This window comes from Pinus tabuliformis, chromosome 6 (genome assembly GCF_031772625.1).
Source record: "Pinus tabuliformis cultivar Carrire ecotype Pingquan chromosome 6, CPIR1, whole genome shotgun sequence".
NCBI classification, from domain to species: domain Eukaryota; kingdom Viridiplantae; phylum Streptophyta; class Pinopsida; order Pinales; family Pinaceae; genus Pinus; species Pinus tabuliformis.
The window spans coordinates 1,834,909,844-1,834,937,807 of NC_142292.1; the positions used below are offsets into that span (position 1 = coordinate 1,834,909,844).

Sequence of the window (27,964 nt, forward strand, 5' to 3'; positions counted from 1 at the left end):
AATGGGGTAATTTTTGCTGCAATATGGAAGGAAGCGTTATGCCACCATTCTGCTAGAGGAAACCATTTGACCCGTTGTCTTTGTTTATCAAATACAAATAAATGAACATATCCTTCCAAACATTTTCTCACTATCTCAGTTTTCCCATTAGATTGAGGATGATAAGATGAGCTATGAGCTAACTGAGTACCCATAAAAGAAAATAATTATGTCCAAAAATTTCTAGTGAAAATGGGATCTTTGTCGCTTACAATAATCTTTACGTTTCCATCTATCTTTTGAATTGTTTCCATAAATGCACTAGAAAATGCACTGGCTTTAAGGGGATGAGATAATGCACAAAAGTGTGCATACTTGGTAAGTCTATCAACTACCACCATGATGACACTCTTTCCTTCGGACTAGGGTAAACTTGTGATAAAATCTATTGAAACCTCCTCCCAATGTTGACTTGGAATGAACAAAGGTTGTAATAGACCTGGGGTCTTAATTGTTTCAACTTTATTTTATTGGCAAACCAAACATTCTGCCACAAAATTTTGAATATCAAATTTAAGGCCATCCCAAAAAAATCCTTTTTAACCCTGTGGTAAGTTTTTGAAAATCTTGAGTTCCCTCCTAAGGAAGACATGTGCAATTCCATAAGAATATTTTGTTTGAGTTGGGAATTCTTACAAAGGTATAAGCGATATCTGTACCATAAAAAATCATTTTTCCAGCTAAATGTATCAGATGTACAGTGATCTTGTTGCAACTTTTGAATGAGTTCCCACACGTCTTCTTCATTCTTCCATTCATCTTTTTCTTCGTTTATCCAATTTGGTTGGCTAAAAGAAATGGCTCAAAGCGATGCTTCCACATCCTCATCCTTTGTTCAAAGTGCGTCTGCAACAACATTTTTCTTTCCTTTTTTGTAGATGATTTCAAATTCATAACCCAACATCTTTGTGACCCATTTTTGTTGTTCTTTTGAATATAATTTTTTTTCTAAAAATTATTTAAGGCTATCATGATCTATTTTTACCTTGAAGTGTCTTCCTATTAGGTAAGTTCGCCATTTCTTAAGTGCATGTTGTATTGCCAACATTTCCTTCTCATAAATAGCTTTGTGTAAATACTTTTCTTTGATTGGATGACTTTTGAAAGAAATGGGTCTTTCGTCTTGCATTAAAACAACACCAATTCCATTTCTTGAGGCATCACATTCCATAATAAAGGTGTTTGTGAAGTCTAGCATAGCTAAGACGGGTGCTTGGAACATTGCCTCTTTAAGATTTTCAAAGGCCTTCGTTGCTTCTGGAGTCCAAGAAAGTGCATCTTTCTTCAATAATATTGTTAAAGGTGCTCCTATTCTCCCATAATCCTTAAAACACTTGTGATAATTCCCTATCAACCCAAAAAATCCTTGCAGATGCTTTATGGATGTGGGGATTTTCCATTCCTTAATGGCTTTAATTTTTCTAGGGTATACCTTAACACCTTCATGAGATATAATATGACCCAGATATTCCACCTCTTGTACTACAAAGAAAAATTTGGAGGTTTTTGCATATAATTGTTTCTCCTCCAATAGTTTGAGCACCCTGTCAACATATTGAACATGCTCCTTCCAAGACTTGTTGTATATTAGTATATCATCAAAAAATACTAACACAAATTTTCTAAGGAAGGGTTTGAAAATGGAATTCATCAAACCTTGAAATGTAGAATGTGCATTAGTAAGTCCAAAAGGCATGCCCAAAAATTCATAATGACCCTCATGAGTTCTAAATGTTGTTTTTGGAATGTCTTCAATATTCATTCTAATTTGATGATATCTTAAACGAAGATCCAAGTTGGTGAAGTAAATTGATCCATGCAATTCATCCAATAATTCATCAATGACAGGAATGGGAAATTTACCTTTAATAGTAAGCTTGTTGAGCTCCCTATAATCTTGATACATGCACTATGATCCATCCTTCTTGTGCAATAGTACTACTCGAGTAGAGAAATAACTTTGACTAAGTTGAATTATACCAACCTCTAGTATTTCTACAACCATCTGTTCAATTTCACTCTTTTGGGAATAGAGATATCTATAAGGCCTGATGTTTCGAGGAACAATTCCTGCAATCAAATGAATAACATGATCATGATCATGAAGGCCTTTGGGAGTCTCAAATACCTTGGAATGATTGTCCAAGACTTTTTGGAGATCTAGAGAAATAGATGATTTCGATATGGGAATCTTTAGTGAACATAATTATTAAATTATGCATCGTTTTTCTTTCTTTAGAATATATGTCATAATATTCGAGCTGATTATTTTTCTCGTCTTCCCTATGATACCCCTTAATTCAATGTCCTTTCCCTCCAAAAAACAATTGAAGAAAAGTTCTTGAAAATTAAAAGCTATTGTACCCGAAGATTGTAGCTATTGGACTCCTAGTACAACATCAACACCACCCATTGGAATAGAAAGAATTGGACTATTCAATACATATTCTCCCATGGATAGCTTGATATTATCACACATCCCATAGAAATTTATGGTTCCTCCATTTGCAACCATCACCTAACACTCTAGTGCTGGATATAGGAAGTAATTAAATTCCTTGGCTATCTTACAATGAATGAAATTATGGGTACTGCTCGAATCAATCAACATTATTACCTTTTTCTTCTTGATATGTCCTTCTACCTTAAGAGTTTGAGGAGTTGTAGTTCCATCCAACGCATTACAATATATGGTCAGATTTATTTCTTCTTTATCTAGGGTTTGTTCCTAGTGTATATCCTCTTCTTTTGATGTTTCTTTTTCCTTTTCTTCCTCCTCTTCACAATCTATGTAAAATAATTTCTTCCCAACACACTTATGACCTTTAGTGTATTTGCTATCACAAGTATAACAAATCTCGTTTTCTCTTTTTTCTTCCAATTTTTGTGGTGTCAACCTTGTAGGTTGTGGAAGGCTAGGAGAAACAACACTTCCATCTTTATAGTTGTGAGTGATAGGCTTCCTTGTTTCCATAATTTTTCTTTCAATTTTTCTTCCCAACCTGAATGCCTTCTTCAATGAATCAAGTTCCCAAATGTGAACCTCATGTTGGATATTATCCTTTAATGTCCCTATGAACACATCAATCATATGCTCCTATGGAATAACTTTTACCCTTATATTCAATTTTTGGAAGTCCTAAATGTGCTCCATCGTTGAACCCTTTTGTTTGAGATTTATCAATTGGTTAAAAAAAGTGTTGCTTTTTGTATCCTCATAATGTGCTATCATTTATTCCATGAAAATTGCATAAGTGACAATTTATTTAAGAGAGAAAAGCCATCGATATCATACAAATTGATTGAGTTCAAAATATAAAGTTTCAATGCGTACCTTTTGTTTGTTTTGTACATTATGGAGATCGAAATATTGCTCCATATGTAGTATCCATGTTACGGGATCCTTGCCATCAAACTTCCTCATATCGATCTTTGGAACATGGTGGGTCTTCAATCCAATGTTAGAGTCTATGAAATCATGATTAACATTTCTTTTTTTCTCATCATGAGTTTCCATTACTACCCTTTCGCCACTAGTAAGTATTTTTTGTAGCAACTTTGTCAAATCTATCTTCAAATCTTCCATGTTGCCTTTAAGTTTTTCTTCTATACCATCCATCTTAGCTTCCATGCCGTTCATCTTAGCTTCCATGCCATCCATCTTAGATTCCACGTCATTCATCTTAGCTTCCATTCCTTTCTTTAAACCATCCATCTTAGCCTCTGTGACTTTTTGTGATAGTTAAATTTGTTGCACTTGGTATCGTAATTTTGATATATCATGTTGCATTTTTTCCTCTTCTTCATGAGTGATGGTAGATATTTCAGGTTTCTTACTAGGTGTTTCCATTTTTTTTCCTCAGGACATCAATTAATGATGATTATTCTTCACTATGTCCTTTAAATTCCTTCAAACTGATTTTTCAAACCAAATTTATGCAAAACTATACAAAGAATACACACATTTTTTCGCTTTGTAGGAGCACGATATTGAATCTGTCGTACCTCTATAATTTCAGATCTCCAAGGTCTATAATTTCATCTTGTGGTAGCCCTCTAATTCTTCATTCCAACCCCGCAAGTCTAATCAAGATTGGATTCTCCAACAAGGAGTTATTCCAAATCTCCCACGATGACCGAATTATAGACTAGTTCAGTAAAATAAGTTCATATGAAGTTCCACGTGTCACTGTTTTCACCTTTGGATCTGAAAACAATAAACAAAAATCTACAGTCCGTCATGTTTCTATACCTTTTTACGAAATTTCAATTTGATGCTCAGAGAGAAAGTTATGATGATTTTCCGCAGGTCACTTGTTTGAGATATAATTCGGGAGATTTCAACTTAAATGGGTTTTAATTTTAGCTTCTGAAACATCGTAGAAAAATAGTTATAGCAAAAATTCCACGATAACCTGTTTCAAGCACCGAAATCCTAGAATCCAAATCTCTGATACCAATTGTTATGCAACCAGCTCACAAAATAGAAGAAAAGATAGATCAACGACTTCAAAATTAGCATCTTCATAGGGAACCTCCTTTACATTACACAAATGAATAACTCTTCGATGGTACAAATGAAAATACAGGCTTTCTATATATAGGAGTCTAAGGGGTCACAATATAATCATAGCCGACATAACAATAATAATGTAAGGGCACAAAAATAACAATAGTGGGCTTCTATGGGGCACAATAATAATAATATGGGGATAACATGAGCACAATAATAACAATAAGGGGCTACAATGACAATAATAATAAGGGAATACACTAGTATTATAGGGACCTAACATCAGACCATTTCTTCAAATACTTGGGTGAAGGCCACTTGCCCATTAACTTCCCAACCAGGGCTTTGTTAGTAAAAGTCAAAGATGTCTTGTGAAAACCTAGAGGTAGAGAAGCTAATAGTATATTCGTAGCACTTTATACAATTTTTAACTGGTGTTCCTTTGGTATGGGGTTGTTTTGGAGTGACAATATCAAAGCATGAAAGGTAGCCTCCTCGTCACCAGAGGGAAGGGCCCCTCCCAAGCTTGGATCTATTGAGTTTTAACACTGAAAATGCCAATGGTAGCAAGGAGAATGGGATAAAATGTTGCATTGTGTCATAGTTACAAAGCGATCTCAAGACAACTTAGGTTCCCCTTGCTATTTTTATAATTATCAAATTATTAGTAAAATAGGTCGGTATCTTAAAAGAAAAGATATATATGCTTCAGTTCAATGTAAATTTTACTCAATTTTGAAAATAAATTATTATTATTATTTAATAAAAATTATAGTGATATTATTATAGGTTATAAATAAATTAACATTTTTTAATAATATGAGTTTTTTTCCTTCATCCTTCCATTAAAAATATTTGGTTTCTTTATTTAGAAAAAAAAATTAATGTTAATATTTTTATTGAATATTGTTAGTTAAAATTTCATAAAATTACTTTTTAAATATTAGATTTATCTTATAATTTTATATATTAATTTTTAAAAAATAAAAATTTGAATGATTTCATTTAAACATATATTTATTCTACAATATTATGGTTTTTTTACATAGTTTTCCATAATCAACTCCACAAGAGGGGACTCTTCCACCTGCTTCAGTGAAATTGTTTAGAAATTCATAAAGATTCTAGACCTACTAGTTTTTCCTTTCAATCTCCTCGTCGTCAACATCATTTTCCTAAAACGACTATGGAAATTAGGGTTTATGGTTTCTCAAAGAAACCTCCACTAGGTCCACCTTGGCAAGCTATAAATCTAGGGTGTTTCTAGCCAAATGCGGTGCAAGATTCAAACTATTAGGTTTAATCCATTAATATAAGAGAATATTTCAAATATATCCATGATTATGCTCTAATAGGAAAGATCATTGAACTATGGTCCTATGAAAAGCCTATAATTGGGTGGATCAAAAATAAATGGAACCAATATGCTCAAATATTAATAGAGGTAGAGGAAAAAGATTTCTTCAAATTCATTTTTCCCATCTTAGAATATAGGTCACTGGCTTTTGAAGGATGCATGTATTATTTTAATAATGCTTGGATCTTCATGCAATTTTGGAAGGAACAGTATAATCTGCAGAAGATTTCCTTGCTACCCTAGTGTGAGTTCAACTCTTTTCTTTTCCAAAGGAATATTGGGGCGAGGAAATCCTTAAAGGCATAGGGAGTGCCATTGCCAATTTTTTAAATATCTCAAAGACTACTCAAATTGGTTGGTATACATTATATGCTCAAATTTATATCTATATGAATATTTCCTAGCCTCTTCTAGCTTCAATAGATATTTATTATTGTATAGACTTTGGAACGAGCCTCTAGATTATGAAAAAAAATCCCCTTTAAATGCATATGTTTTCATGAATATGGGAATCTTATCAAGGAATATATAATAAATGAAAAGTAATTTCCCGAACAACACCCCTCTCAAAAAGAGAAAGATGATTTGGGAAAAGTCTATGAGGAAAGAAGAAATTTTAGTCCTCAAGGTGCCTTGAATCTTAACCAGATTCCTAGATCGGGAAATAGGTTTGAGTCTCTCCTCTCTGAAGGAATCTCTAGATAAATGCATTATTGAATAAAGTATGCAACTAGTAGAATTATTGAATTCTATGAATCTTGTGAAAAATATTCTAGAAGATTACAAGAAAAATCCATTACTATAGGAAATGGTTCACTTTGTAACAGAAGAAGCTAAAGTGAAAGCCTTAATAAGAGATTTAGATTTGGATAATCCACGACTAATTTTCATTGTAGAAGAATGGCATGGAAGAGATTTGAAGGACATGTCAGTGCATGATGCTAAGATTTTTTACAAGGGCTATCTTCATTGCAAGAAAGAAGAACAACTAGACTCAATTTCTTCAAAATATTGTCTATGGGTTCATATAGAGAATTTCAAGGTGCTCTTCGTGCAAGACAAGGAAGCGCAAAAATTAGGTTGTAAGATAAATAAATCATTGATCTAATAAGATATTGAACAGTTAATCAACTCAGAGAAAATCATGTCAATGTCAAAGGAATCTCCTCCATTCAATTCTTGAAGCTTCAAGGAGTTTTATGTGTAGTAATGATTGATATAGTTCATTTTTTATTATCTGTTATTGGTTGGTACCTTGTCAATACAAATAATCTCCTAGATTTTGGTCCTCTTTGGAAACCCATGCTATATGTAACTTTTTTCTAATGAATGAAAGGATCTACTAACTTAAAAAATAAATCAACAACATATATTTATATTTATGTTACTGAATAGTAAAATATATTAGTAGTTTTAAGTGCGACTTTTCAGAATTTTTTACAGTTTATTTTCCAATCTAATTGATCTATAATCCAATAGGGATTCATTAAAATCCCAAGTTTGATAGGTGAAATCCACACAATCGAAGTTCCCTCGAGGGTTTTGAGGGTGTTGAATCCATATATGTATTCAAGAAAACGAGTTTAAGAAACACAAATCAAGATTTGGCCACAAATGTTTTGGCCAAATTATGGCCACAAGTTTGTAAACTCCAAATTATTATATAATAAATTGTTGTAAACAATAAATTATCTCTAAAAAGTCAACACTCTCTTGTTATTATAAGCATAGTCTAACTTATAGACAAAATACCCTTTTTCACCAAAAGGCAATACAATTTCAAGATCTTTTGTTATTTAAAATACATTTTTGAATTCATAAATGGATTCAACACCCTTGAGCACTCGAATTATTCAGATTAAATAATTTAAACTCAAATTTTTAAAAATCTCTATCAGATTTTGATTAAAAATACCCTAAAAAATATAGTTGTGAAAAAGGTCAATTTGTCTATAAATTAGACTATCTAATTATATATTGAAGAAATATATATAAAGTCCAATCTAATCTTGTTATTTTATTATTTTAAAATATTCTCATATATATTAAAAAATAATTTCACAAATTTAGTTGAAGGACTGATCGAGTGATGAAAGCTAAAAAGAGATACCAAATTCTCATTCAAATTTAACATTTCTAAATCGATCAAATCTCGTTTTAATAAATGATAATCATCATCACCAACGTTATAATTATTTTATAAAATTAATTTAACTAATTAAGAATCAACATCATAATCCACATTATAAGTGAAGTGTTTTAAGTAATCCATAAATTAAAATTTAACTTAAGTTTTTAAATTTTTAAATTTTAATTTTCATCTTTTCAAAAATTCAATATGATGATTTAGATCCATTTGAACTTGAGATCTACCAAGTACATAGAGTGATCAAATCTATGTTCACTTTAAAACAGGTTTGCACCTCAAGGGAGTTGATCTCTCGGCTCTAGTAGATCCAAAGTTAAAATGAATCCAGGCTAGTTTTATTATTAATCAGTTTAGATCCATCTTAACTCTAGATCTACCAAGTGTCAAGGGGAGTCAAATCTCTTTTCACTCTAAAAGATGTTTGTATATCAAGATATTTGATCCCTTTTAGCATTTTTAGATCTAGAGTTAACATGGATCTAGGGTGGTTTCATTATTAATTATGATTATAAATATAATTCTTAATATTATGGTTTATTGTTTTTAGTTTTATGTAATTTGACCCAGTCAAAATAAAACACTGTTTTATTGATAATTATAATTGTTAATTTTTTATTTTATTTTATTTTGAGGAATTCAAAATGTTGGGAAATTACAACATTTCCCAATACCTTTTTATTTTATATTTAATTTAAAACCATTCCAAATCCATCTTAACTCTAAATCTACCAAGAGGGATCAAATCTCTTGAGATGTAGATCTCTTTTAGAGTAAAAAGATATTTGGTCTGTGTGGGCCTATGGTAGATCCAAACTTAAGATGAATCTAGGTTAGTTTAATTTCCCTATTTAAATAGGCTATAATCCACATGAATACCATGCGTCAATACCATGGGTTCTCATACCATGTGCCAACACCATGAAATTATTTTTATTTCAACACTATTTTTTTATTATTTTTATTTTATTTTGACATAGTAAAAATGTTTTATGTTATCAATTTTATTTTATTTTATTTATTCTAATTTGAATTTTTATGTAATTTGATGAAGTCAGAATGGACATTACAACATCTCTTCCATAGTTGGCTCTACAACATCTAAAAAATGCTATAAAATAAAATATTTTGATCTTCAAAAAAGTTATGGTTTTTTGGCATGTTTAAATTGACAAGCCATGGTATTGATGCACGGCCTTGGCACATGGTGTTGTAACAAAGTCTATTTACAAGTTAATAATATCGATGGTAAAATGGGCATGAATATACATGGTTAAGAATCTTTATGGTGTTGTAACAAAGTCTATTTACAAGTTAATAATATCGATGGTAAAATGGGCATGAATATACATGGTTAAGAATCTTTTCGAGTGGAGAGGCTCATTCTACAGCTCAGTGTGAAGACGATGGGTTCTCCAAATAGAAAACAATGTTGACTATACTAAAAAAAATAAAAATATGCTATGCATATTTAATTAGTTTCCCATATGACTTTATATAATTTCATGTAAAGGAAACAGAAGTAAAAGAATAGATGAATAAAATGTTTAAAACTTTACTTTTCAACGATATTTTAAAAAATGTTAATAGACAATATTTTAATGTTGTATAGAATAAAATATTCAATATGGGTTATGAATAAAATATTTTAATATAAATGGTTATTGATGTATTTTTAATATACATTAATAATAAAAAAACAAGTTTAATGTATCTAATAAAATAGCTCAATACACATGTTAAGTAATCTCTATAGCATTCAAAAATATAATTTAACAAAAAATAATTTACACAAATTTTTTGAACTCTAAAATAAGTTTGTACCTAGAGAAATTTGATCCCTCTGAGCTCATGTTAAATTCATGCTTAAGATAAATCTATGCTAATTATATTGATATTTTAAGTATTAAGTCTTTATGTACTTATTGATTAAATTTAAATATAGTTTTGGAATGATTATTTTACACCACTACATCTTCTCCATATCCTTTTTCTTTTACATTTAATTTAAAAGATCCATTTTAAATACAGATCTAACATGAGTCGAGAATGATCAAATTTCTTTAACATATATCTTAAAATAACATATATCTTAAAATAGTTTATTTAAATCTCTTGTTGAAATATTTTTGAAAAATATAAGATTTAAACATCTGATTCACATATCTTGTGTAATGATTAGGTCAAATGATTTCCATCGCTCATAATAACAACAAAATCGTTGATGGTACATATTTCATTGCGAAAACATCCCTACATGAACTCGTAATGGGAATATGGGCGTCTGGGCAAACGCGGATACTCTTCTTCCAGTTGGTGCTCATGCTTGGATTTATACTAGCATTTGCACCAAATGCTGCAAAGGAAACGCCGTAAGTCGGTAGTGCATATGGAAGAAGAACATAAATGAGAAAAATGTGATATGTTAGGTGATCTAACTATAGCCAAATTTGAATGAAAAAATAAATCTAAATGTTAAATGTAATACAATCAAACAATCTACTCAAACCAAAGGCATGCACTTCCTTAGAATAAGATAAGTTTATCGTTATATTTCAGGTTAAAGATACAGTGCTAAAGTTAAATTAGGGAGTTCTATTTTATTTTTCGAAAAAAATTCATTTTTTATGAGTTAGATAGAGTGCAGATCCATATATCTAAGCAATATATATATTTTTTTATGAACCCTATGTCTCACTTATAAAAGAGAGTGAGAGTATCACTTCCCTTCGATGCTTAGCTAGGGATGGAGTTTGTCTCTCAGCACAATATAATAAGAGGTATAGAACATGTCGTATAGTGTAAAATTTTCTTTCTACATAAAACATGCATTTCTGCATTTTAAGTGTCAACTTGTTGAAAAAAATATATAAATTCAGATGTAAAACTCTTGATACTTAAAAAAATGTCAATTACCCTCCTGTGAGGATGATACCATGTAAAAAAATATAATATAAGAATCTAAATGTAACATGCACCTATATAAATCACACAATAAACTCAATTACAAGTCCAAATGTAAGATGCACCTATAACATAAAAGTTTGAATATATGATGCACCTGTATAAATGACACAGAAACTCAATCAAAAACTTATCCATATGAGAACCACATCCAAGCAACATTAAAATGTAACCCAACACATGCCAGACATGAAAAATATTTTTTTGGAAATTCCAAATGGCCTTGCAATCCTAATTGAGATTAGGAGGCATTGAAGATAATATACATGACAAGTCACAACGCTAGTCCTTAAATTTAGTTCTCTAAGATACAAAACTAATGCTAACACTTCTTTCCTTATTGTGAATTTGAGGGCATCATACTTGCATTCAAACCAGTAAACATTTTCAGGATGCCCGTTGAGTAGGGAACTATGCAGAGTCTAAATCTAAACTGGTTAAAACATTTATATGTCAATTTTGATGTCACATAAATATAATTCTGTCTCTGGCACTCTCAATGTGAAAGTGGCTAGACCACATTCCTCTTCATAACCGAATTCTATCTAGGTAGAATCCACATAGATGGCTTGTGGCCTCACAGAACAATATGCTCCAAAATCCCCGCAACCTCGAACCTTCAAATACACTGTTGAGGTGTTTGGATCAAACTCATATGCACTAAAAGCTCCTTGGGAGTTGAACATTTTGATCAGTCCAATGGGAGCAAAAGAGATCTTTCCACATAAAACATGCATTTCTGCATTTAAGTGTCAACTTGTTGAAAAAAAATACAAATTCAAATGTAAAACTCTTGATACTTGAAAAAATGTTAATTACCCTCCTATGAGGATGATACCATGTAAAAAAAATATAATATAAGAATCTAAATGTAACATGCACCTATATAAATCACACAATAAACTCAATTACAAGTCTAAATGTAAGATACACCTATATCATAAAAGTCTGAATGTATGATGCACCTGTATAAATGACACAGGAAACTCAATCAAAAAATGATCCATACGAGAACCACATCAAAGCAACATTAAAATGAAGTCCAACACATGCCAGACATGAAAAAGATTTTCCTGGAACTTCCAAATGGCCTTGCAATCCTAATTGGGATTAGGAGGCATTGAAGATAATATACATGACAAGTCACAACGCTAGTCCTTAGATTTAGTTCTCTAAGATACAGAACTAACGCTAACACTTCTTTCCTTATTGTGAATTTGAGGGCATCATACTTCTTGCATTCAAACCAGTAAACATTTTTAGGATGCCCGTTGAGTAGGGAACTATGCAACACCTAAATCTAAACTGGTTAAAACATTTATATGTCAATTCTGATGTGACATAAATATAATTTTGTTTCTGGCACTCTCAATGTGAAAGTGGCCAGACCACATTCCTCTTCATAACTGAATTCTATCTTGGTAGAATCCACATATACATCTTGTGACCTCACAAAACAATATGCTCCAAAATCTCTGAAACCTCGAACCTTCAAATACATTGTTGAGGTGTTTGGATCGAACTCATATGCACTAATAGCTCCTCCGGAGTTGAACATTTTGATCAATCCAATGGGAGCAAAAGAGACGTCGTTGGCTAACCCCTGCATCAGATGAAACAATTTAGTGACTCTAGAATAAGTGGTTCAAGATTCAATCCATGCTTGATATGAATAAATTCCATTTGAATGGAAGCAAAGATCTCGACAAGAGTTAATATATGATTATAGAACATAAAAGGGGGGCTGGAAAAATAATAAACCTTACTAAACCTTGTTTTACACCCTCGGCAGTGACATCTGTGTAAAATGCATCCCCCAAACCAATTGAGTATATCAAATAACTGCAAGAGAAATATCAAAATCATAAGACTACAGAGAACCAGTGAGAACTTATAATGACTTAGTAAAACAATACAATAATATGTGTCATTATCAATTCCAATTCAAGGTGAGCTAAACGTTTTAGCACACAAAACACATTCAAACACCAATAAAGAGCCAAACTTCAATTGCATGAGAAATTATCGTCTTTCTTTCACGATGGGCAAAGGTTTTAGAATGCCTCTCAATAGCCCTGCATTATCAATAATTGATTCTAATCATATAACATTGACACTGAAATCTGAGAAGTTCCAAAAGAGAGGAAATTAAATATGAAAGTTGAAACATGGAAAGGGTTCTCACTTTACTGCACTAGTAATCACTTCATATGGATCCGTTCCAGCACCAACAAAAACTGAATAAACTCCTTGAGATGTTGAGATGTTTGAACAGCAGGATCTCGAGGAATGCCAAATACAAAGTAAATTCAAGAGAAAATCAAAATTCCTATTTTACTCCTGGGAATTGATAACTAACTTGACCCTTTGGGGTCAGGCAACAAACTAAGGATGAGATTTGTTTTCCCTTTTGAAGAACCTTCCAATGTCAACCACGTGGCTTCTTTAAGTTGCCCGAGAAGATATTCTGCTAAACCATTCACTTCCTCCAAGAGAAAATACAACCACTCATTTCCATTCACTGAAACAGCTTTGAACCTTTCAAAAATGTCTGGAATCACAAGAAGCCCTGCAGATCATATTGACAAATTCACAACGCTATCAGAAGAAAGTGAAATGTAACACATTTAATTGATTAAGAAATTAAGACTTGACCGACTTTTTAATATGAGGAATTTTTCTAAGAAAAGAGGGAATATATCCTATTTCACCTGGTCAAACAAATTAACAATATATCAATGCTTTTTCACATGATAGAATTTTGATCTACAGTTTTCTCCACGGTGGATTGAAGTTGAAAAAAAAAACATCAGTATAGTATGTTTCTACGAAAACTACACCCAGGAGTGAGGGGCATATTATATGGGTAACTAAGACAAATGGGGTGGAGGACTTATTATATTATTCGGGAAAAATCATTGTCATTGGAATCAGATGAAGGAAAAAATACAGAAAAGGCATAGATTCGTAGATCCAAACAATTTTTCAAGGTTTTTTTTGTCACTTCAAAGGCCCTGAAAATACCTAGAGCCTGTCCCTAGAAAAGCTTATTGTCCCCACAATTCAATTAAGTAAAGATAATTCACGGATGGCGTAGATTCAAGCCGTTTCAGGAAATTGTAAGGTTCTAAATCATTTCAAAAGCCTCGGAAGAGCATGGAGGAACTATGCCGTAGGAACTTTGACAGGTGAACCCATACCAGGCATCTCAAATTTCTATCCCATGTTTTTCCTTGAGCTTGACCAGAAAATAGGTGGTTTTGAATCATTTTTATCATACACAAAACTAGCATATTATATTCAAAACAACCTAGAAAATTTCATTGTGGCCAGAACCTGGACAAGTAAAAAAATTCACAAAAGCCATCCGTATAGACCATTCAAACATTTTTCAAGATACTAGGTCATTTCAGAAACCAAAAACCCTGGAAAACTCTCGCACTTGGAAAATTAAACCCTTCGAACTTTGAAATGTAGATCTATACAATTATTACTAAGATATTGGAAATTCTCATTGTGACCATAACCTGGTAAAGTAAAAAAATTCACAGAAGCCATTCGGGAGTCTGATATCATACACCACGTCGGAAGTATATGAATCGTCATCTTTTACCAAATTAAAACCCGCAAGTGAATTTATTTGGCGCCTTGTAGCGAAATCAGTTGATTTCTGAGTATCATTATTATTTCTCGCTCTTCTTGTGAAATCAATTGATTTCTAAGTATCATTACTATTTCTTGCTCTTCTTGTCACTTTGGAGTATTTTTCTGATTGTTATTGATTAGAGGATGAAGAACTATACCTTTGCCTGGCCGGAGTCGATCCACTGACCTGCTGTGAGCGGGACGACCTCGCATCATCGACATCGATGTTGTTAACTTTACTATACGACATTGCACTCCGAAAGGAGAGCTTCCCATCGAAAGCGAGGCTTTCCGGTCCATATTTCTCGGTCCAGAGATCGATTCCCCTGAGCTTCTAAAACCTGTCGGCCAAGGCTTGGAGCTGCTTGTCAGCCGTAACTAACGGCAAACAAAGTAGGGGCTTTGGCGGACTTTTCCCAGGGATTTTCAAGATTGGCCGTGGCTGCTCTGAGATCTGCTCGCTTCCGCATTTTGTAAATCTGGCGTTCTCTCAGGAGGCGGGCTTTGAGGAGCTACTTGGATTTCTGCTCTTGCATTCTCTTCCACTGCCATTTGGTCACTTTGCCACGAAACGTGCAAGGACAGTCTCCCATCATTCTGACTTGTCTCCATGCCCATGGAAGGCTATGGTTTGGAAGTTGGGGTTTTAGGAACATTGGGGTAAGCAGCTGACCCTTCCAGGAATCCAACGTTGAAATGACCAGGCCTGCCATTACAGAGAGAGCAGCAATATTTCGTCTTTATCTATGCAAATTGAATACCTACATACCTGCAACAAATTCGTAACTGCTTCATAACTACTTTTTTGTGATCGAACGGTTCAACGTTTCTCAATCGTCTAACATATCATCTAAGGGTATCTAAGGGTGACAGGTAGACAAGAAGGGGAGTTGATTTCAGAGGGAAACGCCTTACGGCGTAAATATTAAAAATCAATTTTGTACTTTTTTATGTTCATTAATCTAAGTTTTCGTGGTTAATAAGCACCTTTTTTCACCAATTGTCTTGTGTTAGTTTAAATAGCAAAGACATTGCAATGTCAGGAATGAGCATTAGTTTTGAAAGAAGTGGGAACCTATGATCGTGGGTAGTGGTATTTGTTTAGTGGTTGACCAGCCCCAACCCGGTCATGATTGATGAGGAGCCTGCATGAGCACCTCCAGGCAAAGGGAAAGCCAAAATGACCAATGAACAAGTTGGTCCATCCTTGCAGGCTGGCCCTTGAAGGCAAGATGCCCTGATTTTCAGTGCAGTCTTTACTTCTTTTGGTTAGCTGTTGAATTTCTGGTTTCTTTTCAGAACATGTGGACATTACTTGGTCTTTTGTTTTGTCAGCACACCTATACTATTGTGTATGCTCAGAATGGTCCTATGCTAGCTGGAATCAAGGTGTGACCTGGCTTTTTATTATGGCAGACCACACCTAATACTGTTTGTAACTTTTTTTACAATGTTAATACCTAAGTAATTTAGATTTTAAAAAAATGAAATGTTAGGACATTACATTTATACAAAGTTACTGACAAATTCACTACCTAAACATTCATTATCATTCTATGAATGTGTTCTGATAACATATTTCTATAGATATGGGTTGCATCTACTCTTTTCATGGTTTGTATATTAGTTTATATGCCTTCGTCTTGCCTTTGGGCAGGCGCAACATCAGTTACTTCAAAAACACAGCTTAATAATGCAGCCAATCCAGTCATTCGGCAAGGTTGGGGCCTTATGCTTTTTAGTTTTCTATGTTAGTTTAAACTAATACCAAGGAATTCAATTCTACAATTGTATTATATGACTAGACAGAAAGACCCATTAGACCTAATTTTGCAGTATATGACGCCCACATTTCTGGGCTATCTAATTACTAATGTAGTTGGACTTGGGATAGAGATGACTGATAAAATCTAATTATCACTGTAGCTTGACTTGGACTACCATTACTTGCCAAATGTTTGAAAAATTAGGCAATCTAATTACTAATGTAGTTGGACTTGGAATAGAGATGACTGCCAAAATCTAATTATCACTGTAGTTTGACTTGGACTGGCATTACTTGCCAAATGTTTGGAAACTCAAAGGAGCAATCTGGTCGAATAGCAAGAGACATTTTGGCGAGTTTTAAACTGAAGTTTGTTGTTTCACTTTCAACTACATTTCAGTGAATAATCGCTCGGCGAAATTCAGAACCGAAGGTCAATTACCAGTAAATATTGATCCTAACCAAGGTATTTTCAAGGTATTTGGGAAATCGGTAATTAGAACTCACAATTATTGTTACCACTAAGATAACTAAGATAGCATAGCATCGTTGATAAGAAAAATCCTTGATATGATAGCTCACAGACTATATTAGAGTAAAGCGAATAATGTAGGTGTGCCATTGACAAAGCAAAAGACCAACTAATTTCCACATGTTCATAAAAGAAACCATATATGACACAGCTAACCAAAAGAAGTAAAGATTACAACGAAGATCAGGGCATCTTGCCTTCAAGGGCCTTATAACTTGTAAATATTGCAAAAACAAGAAATGGAAAAAGCTGAAGATGGTCCATGAGGCATGACATTAAAGCCACCAGCAATGATGGCACTGCACAAAGGACGTTTGTGCAAGGAGGCTATCACATTAACCCAGGAATTTGTGCTCCAAAGCCAGCTTAAAATTGGTAAAGTTCTCTATGCTAGTAATGCTTTGTGAACCGTCTCAAATACTGAGATTCAAACTTATTGATGCCTTATTCTACATTGAGAATTAATTTCAATACAACAATGTGTCACCAGAGCAACGTTGAGTTTGATTTAGGGCTTGGTCTAAGGCCAATAAAGGAGATCAAGCCATGTTGATGTAACCCTTGAAGGAGTTTGAGTGCCTTAGCATGTGTGAATAGAGTGCACAAGGGCAAGATTGAAGGGTTTAGATGAGTGAGAACAGAACCAAAATAGCAACTCATCTGTGTCTACATTAGCCCAAGAAGGAGATGCAGAATCTTAAGAGCAACTACATCAAGAAGAAGCATAAGTTTATGGTATCTTTTTTGTTGGAAAGAAGTTGAGTTTACCTTGGGAGATAGGCCAAGAATTATGCAAGTAATTTGTGCTTAAGAGGGCTTAGTCCAAGTTGAAATAAGGAGCAATAAGACACCAAAATTTCTAAGACTGAAGTTAGGGTTTTTTTCTATGCACAGGGAAGAGGGTCAAGCCCTAAAAGAGGCCTGAGCCTCAGATCAGACTACGGTGGAGGGACGAAAGGCCTAAGAAGGTTTTATAGATTTTTGTAAAGGCAAAACCTTTATAAACCGATTGTATAAAATGATTTTTGGAAATGTTTGAGACCACTCAACTTTACCTTGTCGCATTCAACTTTGACATCTACGATATACAATTTGCAGTTATATAAATGACATTCAAAACTCTGAGATTTAGCTGTTGGAATAAACATATAACCCAACTCACCCTTGTTTGACTGGGGAAGAACCGATGATGATCTCTCTTCATGAACATAATTAATACGGTCACATGTTGTCATAACTGCTACATGTCTGTTGGCTTTTTAGTGATAACAGAGAAAGATGTTGATGTTTTCGGGGTGAATGTCAATAATATTTTTCTGAATTGAAGTTACTGTAGTTGAGATTTTGCTGGTTTTTAGGTAATTGTTGAGATTTTGTTTGTTTTTATGTTTTAATTAATTTAAAAGATATATAAAAGACGTTGTAATTGAACAATAATATGTAAATTTTGATTTTAATGATATAACAAGTATGAGATTTTCTCCCAGTTAAAAAAGCCACCGCAAAGTTTCTCTATTCCAAAACATAATTCACTTTGACAGAATAAGAGTCACATGTTTAAAGTTGTCAGAAACTATTTTTGGATTAGTGTGAAATTTTGATTTACATTAAAGCTACAAGTCAATAACTCAACAGCTTTGGTTTCATTATAATTCAAGGGAATTCGGGAATAATTCAACAGCTCAAGTTTCAGAATATGGAAATCCTAATAGACATGGAAAGATGAAGGGAAGCGAGTGAACTCGAATCCAATAACATCAAGGCACCTCTGCTGCAGGGGATTATTGAAGACAAGGAGAGGAGGCCAGAGAGCTGCCATACCGCTCGATCTTGGTTATTCTGACCAATGCTTCTGTTCTTGTCCCTTTTGAAGAACCTTCCAATGTCAACGGCATGGCTTCATTAAGTTGCTGGAGAAGATATTCTGCTAAACCATTCACTTCCTCCAAGAGAAAATACAACCACTCATTACCATTCACTGAAACAGCTTCAAATCTTTCGAAAATGTCTGGAATCACAAGAAGCCCTGCAGATCATATTGACAAATTCACAACGCTATTAGAAGAAAGTGAAATGTAACAAGTTTAATTAATTAAGAAATTAAGACTTGACCGACTTTTTAATATGAGGAATTTTTCTAAGAAAAGAGGGAATATATCCTATTTCGCCTGGTCAAACAAATTAACAATATATCAATTATTTTTCACATGATAGAATTTTGATCTACAGTTTTCTCCAAGGTGGATTGAAGTTGAAAAAAAAGCATCAGTACAATATGTTTGTACGAAAACTACACCCACGAGTAAGGGGCATATTATATGGGTAACTAAGACAAATGGGTTGGAGTGCATATTATATGGGTAACTAAGACAAATGTGGTGGAGGGCATATTATATTATTCTTGAAAAATCATTGTCATTGGAATCAAATGAAAGGAAAAAATACAGAAAAGGCCTAGATTCGTAGATCCAAACAATTTTTCAAGGTTTTTTTTGTCACTTCAAAGGCCCTGAAAATACCTAGAGCCTGTCCCCAGAAAAGCTCATTCTTCGCACAATCCAATTAAGTAAAGATAATTCACGAATGACGTAGATTCAAGCCATTTCAGGAAATTGTAAGGTTCTGATTCATTACAAAAGCCTTGGAAACTAGTAGAGCATGGAGGAATTATGTTGTAGGAACTTTGACACGTGAACCTATACCATGCATCTGAAATTTCTATCCCTAGTTTGGCCTTGAGCTTAACCAGAAAATAGGTGGTTTTGAATCATTTTTATCATACACAGAACTGGCATATTATATTACATTTAGACAAAGTTGCTGACAAATTCGCTACCTAAACATTCATTATCATTCTATGAATGTGTTCTGATAACGTATTTCTATAGATATGGGTTGCATCTTCTCTTTTCACGGTATGTATATTAGTTTATATGCCTTCGTCTTCCCTTTGGGTAGGCGCAATATTAGTTACTTCAAAAACACAGCTTAATAATGCAACCAATCTAGTCATTCGGCAAGGTTGGGGCCTTATGCTTTTTAGTTTTCTGTGTTAGTTTAAACTAATACGAAGGAATTCAATTCTACAATTATATTATATGACCAGACAAAAAGACCCATTAGCCCTGATTTTGCAGTATATGAAGCCCACATTTCTGGGCTATCTAATTACTAATGTAGTTGGACTTGGGATAGAGATGACTGATAAAATCTAATTATCATTGTAGTTTGAGTTGGACTGGCATTACTTGCCAAATGTTTGGAAACTCAGGCTATCTAATTACTAATGTAGTTGGACTTGGAATAGAGATGACTGCAAAAATCTAATTATCACTGTAGTTTGACTTGGACTGGCATTACTTGCCAAATGTTTGGAAACTCAAAGGAGCAATATGGTCGAATAGCAAGAGACATTTTGGCGAGTTTTAAACTAAAGTTTGTTGTTTCACTTTCAACTACATTTCAGTGAATAATCGCTCGGCAAAATTCAGAACTGAAGGTCAATTACCAGTAAATATTGATCCTAACCAAGGTATTTTCAAGCTATTTGGGAAATCGGTAATTAGAACTCACAGTTATTGTTACCACTAAGATAACTAAGATGGCATAGCATCGATGATAAGAAAAATCCTTGATATGATAGCTCACAGACTATATTAGAGTAAAGCGAATAATGTAGGTGTGCCATTGACAAAACAAAAGACCAAGTAATTTCCACATTTTCAAAAAAGAAACCATATATGACACAGCTAACCAAAAGAAGTAAAGAATACAATGAAGATCAGCGCATCTTTCCTTCAAGGGCCTTATAACTTGTAAATATTGCAAAAACAAGAAAGGGAAAAAGCTGAAGATGGTCCATGAGGCATGACATTAAAGCCACCAGCAATGATGGCACTGCACAAAGGAAGTTTGTGCAAGGAGGCTATCACATCAATCCAGGAACTTGTGCTCCAAAGCCAGCTTCCAATTGGTAAATCTTTCTATGCCAGCAATGCTTTATGAACTGTTTGAAATACTGAGATTATAACTTATTGATGCCTTATTCTACATTGAGAATTAATTTCAATACAACAATGTGTCACCAGAGCGAGGTTGAGTTTGGTTTAGGGCTTGGTCTAAGGCCAATAAAGGATATCGAGCCGTGTTGATGTAACCCTTGAAGGAGGTTGAGTGCCTCAGCATGTGTGAATAGAGTGCACAAGGGCAAGATTGAAGGGTTTAGATGAGTGAGAACAGAACCAAAATTGCAACCCATCTGTGTCTACATTAGCCCAAGAAGGAGATGCAGAATCTTAAAAGTAACAGCAGCAAGAAGAAGCATAAGTTTATGGTATGTTTTTAGTTGGAAAGAAGCTGAGTTTACCCTAGGATATAAGCCAATAATTATGTAGGTAATTTGTGCCTTAAGAGGGCCCTGTCCACGTTGAAATAAGGAGCAAGAAGACACCAAAAGTTCTAAGACTGAAGTTAGGGTTTTGTTCTGTGCATAGGGAAGAGGGTCAAGCGCTAAAAGAGGCCTGAGCCTCAGATCAGACTACGGTGGAGGGACGAAAGGCCTAAGAAGGTTTGCTAGATTTTTGTAAAGGCAAAGCCTTTATAAACCAATTGTATAAAATGGTTTTTGGAAATGTTTGAGACCACTCAAATTTACCTTGCCGCATTCGACTTTGACATCTACGATATACGATTTGCAGTTATATAAATGACATTCAAAACTCAGAGATTTAGCTGCTGGAATAAACATATAACCCGACTCACCCTTGTTTGACTGGGGAAGAACCGATGATGATCTCTTCATGACCATAATTAATACGGTCACATGTTTTCATAACTGCAACATGTCTGTTGGCTTTTTAGTGATAACAGAGAAAGATGTTGATGTTTTCGGGGTGAATGTTAATAATATTTTTCTGAACAGAACTTACTATAGTTGAGATTTTGCTGGTTTTTAGGTAATTGTTGAGATTTTGTTTTTTTTTGTGCTTTAATTGATTTAAAAGATATATAGAAGACGTTGTAATTGAATAATAATATGTATATTTTGATTTTAATGATATAACAAGTATGAGATTTTCTCCCAGTTAAAAAAACCACCGCAAAGTTTCTCTATTCCAAAACATAATTCACTTTGACAGAATAAGAGGCACATGTTTAAAGTTGTCAGAAACTATTTTGGGATTAGTGTGAAGTTTTGATTTACATTAAAGCTGCAAGTCAATAACTCAACAGCTTTGGTTTCATTGTAATTCAAGGGAATTCGGGAATAATTCAACAGCTCAAGTTTCAGAATATGGAAATCCTAATAGACATGGAAAGATCAAGGGAAGCGAGTGAACTCGAATCCAATAACATCGAGGCACCTCTGCTGCAGGGGATTACTGAAGACAAGGAGAGGAGGCCAGAGAGCTGCCATAGCGCTCGATCTTGGTTATTCTGATCAATGCTTCTGTTCTTGTCCCTTTTGAAGAACCTTCCAATGTCAACGGCGTGGCTTCATTAAGTTGCTGGAGAAGATATTCTGCTAAACCATTCACTTCCTCCAAGAGAAAATACAACCACTCATTTCCATTCACTGAAACAGCTTCAAATCTTTCGAAAATGTCTGGAATCACAAGAAGCCCTACAGATCATATTGACAAATTCACAACGTTATCAGAAGAAAGTGAAATGTAACATGTTTAATTAATTAAGAAATTAAGACTTGACCGACTTTTTAATATGAGGAATTTTTCTAAGGAAAGAGGGAATATATCCTATTTTGCCTGGTCAAACAAATTAACAATATATCAATTCTTTTTCACATGATAGAATTTTGATCTACAGTTTTCTCCACGATGGATTGAAGTTGAAAAAAAAAAGCATCAGTACAATATTTTTGTACGAAAAGTACACCCACGAGTAAGGGGCATATTATATGGGTAACTAAGACAAATGGGGTGGAGTGTATATTATATGGGTAACTAAGACAAATGGGGTGGAGGGCATATTATATTATTCGGGAAAAATCATTGTCATTGGAATCAGATGAAAGGAAAAAATAAAGAAAAGGCATAGATTCGTAGATCCAAACTATTTTTCAAGGTTTTTTTTGTCACTTCAAAGGCCCTGAAAATACCTAGAGCTTGTCCCCAGAAAAGCTCATTGTTCCCACAATCCAATTAAGTAAAGATAATTCACGGATGATGTAGATTCAAGCCGTTTCAGGAAATTGTAAGGTTCTGATTCATTTCAAAAGCCTTGGAAACTAGTAGAGCATGGAGGAATTATGTCGTAGGAACTTTGACAGGTGAACCCATACCAGGCATCTCAAATTTCTATCCCAAGTTTGGCCTTGAGCTTAATCAGAAAATAGGTGGTTTTGAATCATTTTTATCATACATAGAACTGGCATATTATATTACATTTAGACAAAGTTGTTGACAAATTCGCTACCTAAACATCCATTATCATTCTATGAATGTATTCTGATAACGTATTTCTATAGATATGGGTTGCATCTTCTCTTTTCACGGTATGTATATTAGTTTATATGCCTTCGTCTTCCCTTTGGGCAGGCGCAATATCAGTTACTTCAAAAACACAGCTTAATAATGCAGCCAATCCAGTCATTCGGCTAGGTTGGGGCCTTATGCTTTTTAGTTTTCTATGTTAGTTTAAGCTAATACCAAGGAACTCAATTCTACAATCATATTATATGAGCAGACAGAAAGACCCATTAGCCCTGATTTTGCAGTATATGAAGCCCACATTTCTGGGCTATCTAATTACTAATGTAGTTGGACTTGCCATAGAGATGGCTGATAAAATCTAATTATTACTGTAGTTTGACTTGGACTGGCATTACTTGCCAAATGTTTGGAAACTCAGGCTATCTAATTACTAATGAAGTTGGACTTGGAATAGAGATGACTGCCAAAATATAATTATCGCTGTAGTTTGACTTGGACTAGCATTACTTGCCAAATGTTTGGAAACTCAAAGGAGCAATCTGTTCGAATAACAAGAGACATTTTGGTGAGTTTTAAACTGAAGTTTGTTGTTTCACTTTCAACTACAATTCAATGAATAATCGCTTGGCGAAATTCAGAACCGAAGGTCAATTACCAATAAATATTGATCCTAACCAGGGTATTTTCAAGGTATTTGGGAAATCGGTAATTAGAACTCACAATTATTGGTACCACTAAGATAACTAAGATAGCATAGCATCGTTGATAAGAAAAATACTTGATATGTTAGCTCACAGACTATATTAGAGTAAAGCGAATAATGTAGGTGTGTCATTGACAAAACAAAAGACCAAATAATTTCCACATGTTCAGAAAAGAAACCATATATGACACAGCTAACCAAAAGAAGTAAAGATTACAATGAAGATCAGGGCATCTTGCCTTCAAGGGCCTTATAACTTGTAAATATTACAAAAACAAGAAAGGGAAAAAACTGAAGATGGTCCATGAGGCATGACATTAAAGCTGCCAGCAATGATGGTACTGCACAAAGGAAGTCTGTGCAAGGAGGCTATCACATCAACCCAGGAACTTGCGCTCCAAAGCCAGCTTCCAATTGGTAAAGCTTTCTGTGCCAGCAATGCTTTATGAACAGTCTCAAATACTAAGATTCAAACTTATTGATGCCTTATTCTACATTGAGAATTAATTTCAATACAACAATGTGTCACCAAAGCAAGGTTGAGTTTGGTTTAGGGCTTGGTCTAAGGCCAATAAAGGAGATCGAGCCATGTTGATGTAACCCTTGAAGGAGGTTGAGTGCCTCAGCATGTGTGAATAGAGTGCACATGTGTGAATAGAGTGCACAAGGGCAAGATTGAAGGGTTTACATGAGTGAGAACAAAACCAAAATAGCAACTCATCTATGTCTACATTAGCCCAAGAAGGAGATGTAGAATCTTAAAAGCAACTGCAGCAAGAAGAAGCATAAGTTTATGGTATGTTTTTTGTTGGAAAGAAGCTGAGTTTACCCTAGGAGATAGGCCAAGAATTATGTAGGTAATTTGTGCCTTAAGAGGGCTCAGTCCAAGTTGAAATAAGGAGCAAGAAGACACCAAAAGTTCTAAGACTGAAGTTAGGGTTTTGTTCTGTGCATAGGGAAGAGGGTCAAGCCCTAAAAGAGGCCTGAGCCTCAGATCAGACTACGGTGGAGGGACGAAAGGCCTAAGAAGGTTTGCTAGATTTTTGTAAATGAAAAGCCTTTATAAACCAATTGCATAAAATGGTTTTTGGAAATGTTTGAGACCACTCAACTTTACCTTGCTCCATTCGACTTTTACATCTACGATATACGATTTGCAGTTATATAAATGACATTCAAAACTCAGAGATTTAGCTGTTGGAATAAACATATAACCCGACTCACCCTTGTTTGACTGGGGAAGAACCGATGATGATCTCTTCATGACCATAATTAATACGGTCACATGTTGTCATAACTGCAACATGTCTGTTGGCTTTTTAGTGATAACAGAGAAAGATGTTGATGTTTTCGGGGTGAATGTCAATAATATTTTTCTGAATTGAAGTTACTGTAGTTGAGATTTTGCTGGTTTTTAGGTAACTGTTGAGATTTTGTTCGTTTTTATGTTTTAATTGATTTAAAAGATGTATAGAAGACGTTGTAATTGAACAATAATATGTATATTTTGATTTTAATGATATAACAAGTATGAGATTTTCTCCCAGTTAAAAAAACCACTGCAAAGTTTCTTTATTCCAAAACATAATTCACTTTGATAGAATAAGAGGCACATGTTTAAAGTTGTCAGAAACTATTTTGGGTTTAGTGTGAAGTTTTGATTTACATTAAAGCTGCAAGTCAATAACTCAATAGCTTTGGTTTCATTGTAATTCAAGGGAATTCGAGAATAATTCAACAGCTCAAGTTTCAGAATATGGAAATCCTAATAGACATGGAAAGATCAAGGGAAGCGAGTGAGCGCAAATCCAATAACATTGACGCACCTCTGCTGCAGCGGTTTACTGAAGACAAGGAGAGGAGGCTAGAAAGCTGCCATACCGCTCAATCTTGGTTATCCCGATCAATGCTTCGACGCACCTCTGCTGCAGTAGTTTACTGAAGACAAGGAGAGGAGGCTAGAGAGCTGCCATACCGCTCAATCTTGGTTATTCTGATCAATGCTTCTGTTCTTGTCCCTTTTGAAGAACCTTCCAATGTCAACGGTGTGGCTTCATTAAGTTGCTGGAGAAGATATTCTGCTAAACCATTCACTTCATCCAAGAGAAAATACAACCACTCATTTCCATTCATTGAAACAGCTTCAAATCTTTCGAAAATTTCTGGAATCACAAGAAGCCCTGCAGATCATACTGACAAATTCACAACGCTATCAGAAGAAAGTGAAATGTAACATGTTTAATTAATTAAGAAATTAAGACTTGACCGACTTTTTAATATGAGGAATTTTTCTAAGAAAAGAGGGAATATATCCTATTTCGCCTGGTCAAACAAATTAACAATATATCAATTCTTTTTCACATAATATAATTTTGATCTACAATTTTCTCCACGGTAGATTGAAGTTGAAAAAAAAAAGCATCAGTACAATATGTTTGTACGAAAACTACACCCACGAGTAAGGGGCATATTATATGGGTAACTAAGACAAATGGGGTGGAGGGCCTATTATATTATTCGGGAAAAATCATTGTCATTGGAATCAGATGAAAGGAAAAAATACAAAAAAGGCATAGATTCGTAGATCCAAACAATTTTTCAAGGTTTTTTTTGTCACTTCAAAGGCCCTGAAAATACCTAGAGCCTGTCCCCAGAAAAGCTCATTGTTCCCACAATCCAATTAAGTAAAGATAATTCACAGATGGCGTAGATTCAAGCCGTTTCAGGAAATTGTAAGGTTCTGAATCATTTCAAAAGCCTCGGAAACCAGTAGAGCATGGAGGAACTATGTCGTAGGAACTTTGACAGGTGAACCCATACCAGGCATCTCAAATTTCTATCCCATGTTTTGCCTTGAGCTTGACCAGAAAATAGGTGGTTTTGAATCATTTTTATCTTACACAGAACTGGCATATTATATTACATTTAGACAAAGTTGCTCACAAATTTGCTACCTAAACATTCATTATCATTCTATGAATGTGTTCTGATAACGTATTTCTATAGATATGGGTTACATCTACTCTTTTCACGGTTTGTATATTAGTTTATATGCCTTCGTCTTGCCTTTGGGTAGGCGCAATATCAGTTACATCAAAAACACAGCTTAATAATGCAGCCAATCCAGTCATTTGGAAAGGTTGGGGCCTTATGCGTTTTAGTTTTCTGTGTTAGTTTAAACTAATACGAAGGAATTCAATTCTACAATTATATTATATGACCAGACAGAAAGACCCATTAGCCCTGATTTTGCAGTATATGAAGCCCACATTTCTGGGCTATCTAATTACTAATGTAGTTGGACTTGGGATAGAGATGACTGATAAAATCTAATTATCACTGTAGTTTGACTTGGACTAGCATTACTTGCCAAATGTTTGGAAACTCAGGCAATCTAATTACTAATGTAGTTGGACTTGGAATAGAGATGACTGCCAAAATCTAATTATCACTGTAGTTTGACTTGGACTGGCATTACTTGCCAAATGTTTGGAAACTCAAAGGAGCAATCTCGTCGAATAGCAAGAGACATTTTGGCGAGTTTTAAACTGAAGTTTTTTGTTTCACTTTCAACTACATCTCAGTGAATAATCGCTCGGCGAAATTCAGAACCGAAGGTCAATTACCGTAAATATTGATCCTAACCAAGGTATTTTCAAGCTATTTGGGAAATCGGTAATCAGAACTCCCAATTATTGTTACCACTAAGATAACTAAGATAGCATAGCATCGTTGATAAGAAAAATCCTTTATATGATAGCTCACAAACTATATTAGAGTAAAGCGAATAATGTAGGTGTGCCATTGACAAAACAAAAGACCAAGTAATTTCCACATGTTCAGAAAAG

General features: G+C 34.2%; 1 long non-coding RNA gene across 1 annotated transcript; it reads right to left on the reverse strand.

Annotated features, from left to right (window-relative positions):
* Window positions 1-22,167: 22,167 nt before the first annotated feature.
* On the reverse strand, window positions 22,168-26,268 carry LOC149266333 (uncharacterized). The gene is made up of 2 exons (XR_016252674.1): window positions 26,092-26,268; window positions 22,168-22,584 (listed from the first exon to the last, which is right to left on the reverse strand). It is a non-coding gene; the product is annotated as an uncharacterized LOC149266333 (long non-coding RNA).
* Between the last annotated feature and the right edge of the window lie 1,696 nt (window positions 26,269-27,964).